General features: G+C 47.2%; 1 pseudogene; it reads left to right on the forward strand.

Annotated features, from left to right (window-relative positions):
- Positions 1 to 2,216: 2,216 nt before the first annotated feature.
- Positions 2,217 to 2,618, forward strand: LOC110323895 (annotated as a pseudogene).
- The last annotated feature ends 2,911 nt before the right edge of the window (positions 2,619 to 5,529 follow it).

A 5,529-nucleotide genomic window follows, 5' to 3' on the forward strand; every position in this document is an offset into this window, starting at 1 on the left:
CCTCCTTTTCTTTTTTAAGATGGGGTCACACCGCGAAGCCCCACCTGGCCTAGAATGTGCTGTGTCAAGCGTCAAGCAGTCTGGCCTCAAATTCACAGAGATCCTCTGCCATCGCCCCTCCTCCCCGACACCATGCTGGGATCAGAGGCATTTGCTACCAGCTTCTGTTTTTGCCCCGTGCTGACTGTGTGACTGTAGGCAAGCTATCAGATTTCTCCGTGCCTCAGTATTCCCATCCTTTGCAATGGGGCTAATGAGAGCGTCAGCATCATACGGTCACTATGAGAATCAGAAGACACACGTACAGGATTCACAGTAGGCCCCAGCATATAGCAGGCACAATATGGCACCCTTGTCACAGTTGTTAAACATTTTAAACATGAAGAGATAAGCAACATTCACACCACAGTCTACCACTTAGGCAAGATTCACACCAAAGTCTACTACTTAGACAACCCTCTTCCAGACGTCTTTGTTTGCCTTGAAGTATGTACACTTTCCCCTAGAAATGTGATTTATAATCTATGTTGTTTAGTTATTTTTTTCCCCACTTAACCATATGTCTTGGAGATTTTTCTCCATTGGTCCACAAAGATCTGCTACATTCTTCGAAAATTAGTATTAACGAGCTTCAATTTATTGGCTCAATCTATCACCGACTTTGGGTGTAAAGACTGTTTTCAGCTTTTCGCAGTTGTAAACACCACCACAGACATATGCTGTGTGTGCATCCTTTTGCACTGGGACTGTGTCCTTGGGTTAAATTCCAGGAACTGAAACGGGATAAAAAGTATGAGCATTATGTAGTTTGATACGCGTGGCCAAACTGCCCTTTGGAAAGGCTGTGCCAAGGGTGGTGAACCACGGAGCTCGAGGAGGCCCGTGGAAAAGTGACTTTGATGAATGTTAAACCAGGCTGCAGACTGAAGAAGCCAGGCTTTTTTTTTTTTTTTTTTTAAACTGGATTTTGCATGCAAGCAGAAGCTTCAAGTGACAGTCTGCCCTTTTCAAAGATGGCTGCAACATTCTCTCATACTCTTGTGCTGTGTGCAGTGGGGCTGTGTGGTCTCTCTTCTCTGTCAATGGCTTCTTCTTGCTGGACCCTGTTCATTTGGCTCTGGATTTGCCCTGTGGCCTGACATAGGCCACTTAAATGCAGATTGGAAGCAGGATGAACATACATGCGTGTGCACAGTGCATACACACACTCACATACACATCCATAAGATATTCCCACATGTGCACTGATGTGGGAAGTCACATAACGCCATTACAAGATGGCGCTGGCTACCGCTGGACACCGACCGCAAGTCCTGGTAAACAACCAATGTGCGCATGTGCAAAAGGGTTTTCACACCAAGTCACAGCTCATCCTGGAGCATACAAATGAGAGACTGAAAGCAACACCAATCAGGTATGGCCATGCCACTCCTAAGCCTATTTAACCAGTGCCAGTTTCGGGGCTCAGGGTCTTTCGCCTTCGCAATCAAACTCTCCCAATAAACGTGTGCAGAAGAATCCTGTTGTGGCATCTTCCTTGCTGGCGAGTCGGGCGTCTACACACTGACACATACAGATGTTTTTATATCTGTCCATGAGATGACCAGCTTCCCAGAAAGCTTGCCACCAAAGGCACTCCCTGAGTGTGGCTGTGGAGGTGTGGGATGCAGGCACCAAGCCACTGTGCTTCATCCTGGACGGGAAGGGTGGTGAACCATGAAGCATGAGGAGACCTGAGGAAAAGTGACTTTGATGGATGTTAAGCCGTGTGCTCTCCAGGCTGCAGATAGAAGAAGCCAGGTTGATTTTTTTTTTTTTTTTTTTTTTTTACTGGATTTTGCATGCAAGTAGAATCGTCAACTGACTGGCTGCCCTTTTCAAAAATGGCCGCCACATCCTCTCTTATTCCCATGCTGTGTGCAGTGGGGCTGTGACAGGAGGCAGAGCCCGACCCTCTGTGCAGTCTTGACTGGTTTGTGATGATTTTAAAGCAATGGAGGTGGAAGGGATTCCTTTCTTGCATTTCTGAACTGCACCCCTGATGGATGCTTTATGTCACAGAGTATTGGGACAACGTGTTGCACAACCCAATGAGGGAACATTTATCAACCCCTCACTCAGGAAGACAGTCCAGAGAAGTGCCACCATTTTAAACCATAGAGTACCTGGGAGCCAACTGGGAATCTCACTAATAATGTAGGCTCCTGCTCTCTCGAACCAGGTGGCCTCAGCCGTGAACAACGCCGAAATGGCCAAGATTAAGGCTCGGGACCTGCACGGCAAGAAGAAGGAGGAGCTGTTGAAACAACTGGCCGATCTGAAGGTGGAATTGTCCCAGCTTCGGGTCGCCAAAGTGACGGTGGCACCGAGTCCAAGCTCTCCAAGATACGAGTCGTTTGCAAATCCATCGTCCGCGTCCTCACTGTCCTTAACCAGACTCAAAAAGAAAACCTCAGGAAATTCTACAAGGGCAAGAAATACAAGCCCCTGGGCCTGTGACCCAAGAAGACTAGAGCCATGCGCCGCCGGCTCACCAAACAAGAGGAGAAACTGAAGACCAAGAAGCAGCAGCAGAGGAGTGGCTGTACCCTCTGCACAAGTGCGCAGTCAAGGCCTGAGATGACAATGACAATAAAGTGCAAGACTGACTGGCAAAAAAAAAAAAAAAAAAAAAAATGTAGGCTCCTATTTTCCTGACCCCCAGGGTAACTGATTTATTTCTCTTAGTTAGGGATAGGAGCTGAGACTCTGTACTTTCAAATGAATGTTATAAAAAAAAAATCCTGAGCACATTTGCTACCTAAGCCAAAATTTTGGCACATCATTTAAGAGCAGAGTCCATGGAGTCAGAAAGATTTGAATGCAAACTCTGAGGCAGTGGCTACCTTTTCTGTGCCTTTGTACCTTATCTGTAAGGAGCAGGCTATCTTAGCTTCTTTTTCATGGCACCACGGAGGGGGTTAGATAAGATAACGTCTGCTTAGCATCATCCTGACACACAGTAAATACTGAGGAGCTGACACTGCCACCCTGACACCGGAGTGTGGGAATTATTAGCTGGGGTCTCTCCTCTGCCTTTTGTTTATTTTGTATTATGTTTTTAATTAGCATAGGAAGTGATGGAGTTCATGACATTAGACACTATACATGTCACATATATGTGTGAATCTAGATTCTGCATGGAATTGCCCACCATGGACAGTCGGTGGGAAAACGCTGTGTTTCAGCAGGAATGGGTCATAGAATTTTAATCGGTGTTTTGAAGTGTCCAAAAGAAGGCTGAGTATGCTGTGGCTGCCTGGTCATGTTCCACACCCAGGGGCCTGTTCTCTGGCTAGTTGGAGCCATTGGAAGGAAGACTGTATAGAGCTTCCCAGGTTCACTGTTGGGAACTCAGAGAAAGTTCGGGACAGTGGGAGCAACTTAGACAAAGGCCCAGAAGAGGGACTGATCTGGGGTTCCCAGGAGCCACTCAGCTGATTTTTAGGAGGGGCATTGAAATCGGATGATACCTGGAGACCAGCCTAGGGCATTAAATTGCAGGACCAGAGAGCCCAGACAAGTTTCCCCGGCGGAAAGTGGCAGGGACACCATTGTGACCCAGCAAGATGGCTGTGTAACAGAGCTCAGGGAGGACTTAGTTTTCCCCAGGATCAATCAGGAACATGGGTGTGGCTTCCTGAGACAGGATGGTCCTCCAAGGATTGCTTTGAAGAGCTGGTCACTGCCAACTACTTCCTGCTCCGCACAGATGCAGGTGGTCTGCTCCTGATGCTGGGGCACTGGAGCCTGGGTAGCGGAGTAGAGGGAGACAATGACGTTCCTTGTGTCACATGGGGTAGGCCACTCCTCTGATATCCTTGGGTTTTCTCACTAGTAAAATGACAGATTAGGAGAGCCAGGGGTGGGGAAATGTGGTGGCCCTGGTGTCTTTCTTCAAGTCCTGCTGTCATAAGGTAGGGGTAACAAGCCAGTCATGACCTCTGGCCTATCACTGCCTGGCATGCTGTGCTAAGTTAGATTCTGAGGTGTAATCCAGGCTTAGCAAGAAAGAGCTTTGCTAGGTCAGCAAAGTATGTATGTCGTGTGTGTGTGTGTGTGTGTGTGTGTGTGTGTGTGTGTGTGTGTGCACATGCGCGCGCGTGCGTGTGCGTGTTAAGATTTATTTATTTATTTATTTATTTATTTATTTATTTATTTATTTATTTATTTATTATATGTAAGTACACTGTAGCTGTTTTCAGACATGCCAGAAGAGGGCACCAGATCTCATTACNGATGGTTGTGAGCCACTATGTGGTTGCTGGTATTTGAACTCAGGACGTTCAGAAGAGCACTCAGTGCTCTGAACCGCTGAGCCATCTCACCAGCCCCCTTGGCATACATTGTTAATGGTTAGTCAGGTGACTCAGGCCCTCAGTTTAAGCACCATGACAATTCTTGCTTCACCTATATAGTACCTACACATTTTTGACACGCACACGCACACACACACCTTAAATACTTATCTCTTTTGAAATGATATTGGTTACTTACATGGTTGTGAATCAAGACCATCAGAAAACACACATTAGGGGGCGCTGGGGAGACTGCTCAGGTGGTAAAGGTGACTGTGCAGGCAAGAGGACCTGAGTTCAGCTCCCAGCATCCACAGGAGATGCTGGGTGTGATGGCTTAAGTCTGTAATCGCAGCACCAGAGAGGCAGAGGCAGGTGGATACCTGGAGTTTGAAGGCCAGTAAAGACTAGCCAAATTGGGGAGTTTCAGGTACAGTGACAGATCCTGTCTAAAAATAAAAAAAATAAAATAAAAAAATAAATAAAAATAGGGAGTTGTAGGGGGTGGCTCTGATACTAAGGTCCTATTCCCCAAATTGGTTCTTAATCGAACAATAAAGATGCCAGGGACCAATTGGTGGGCAGAAAGAAAGAGGTGGGACTTCTGAGTCCCCTCAGACGGGCTAAGAGACACAGGGAGAGGAGAATGCTTTTGGCCATGCTTTGGAGGGAGAAAAGGTGGCCAGCCATGTGAGATCTCAGGCAGAGTGGCCACCAGCCACTTCCCCAGACAGGAGATTGGAAACACAACTAAGCAGAGAGCAGTTTTGGGTTGCTGAACAAGGAGACGGTAGCTGTGCAACTGAAGTTGAGGGCAGATTTAGGGTGTTGAGCGAGGCATATTGGCAAGGGCATGCTACCTTGGGAGATATGAAGAGCCCAGCAATTGAGCCAATAAAGCAGGTTGAAAAATAAGCTAATGTGAGTGTGTGTGTGTGTGTGTGTGTGTGTGTGTGTGTGTATCTTTCACCCTCGGATCTGAGGGAACCTGGGCAGGGTTGGTAGCACTATCTGCACAGAGCTTCTTAAGTTGGGCAGCAAAAACTATACACTACAGAGAGTGACTGAGGAAGATGCCTGGTCTTGACATGCACGATATGCATGTGTGGGAGCACTCATGTGCACATGTATCCACACATGTGCACAAGCACAGATGTAGAACCCCACCAGGGAGAAAAAAATCTAACCTTTC

This window comes from Mus pahari, chromosome 6 (assembly GCF_900095145.1).
Source record: "Mus pahari chromosome 6, PAHARI_EIJ_v1.1, whole genome shotgun sequence".
NCBI lineage: Eukaryota > Metazoa > Chordata > Mammalia > Rodentia > Muridae > Mus > Mus pahari.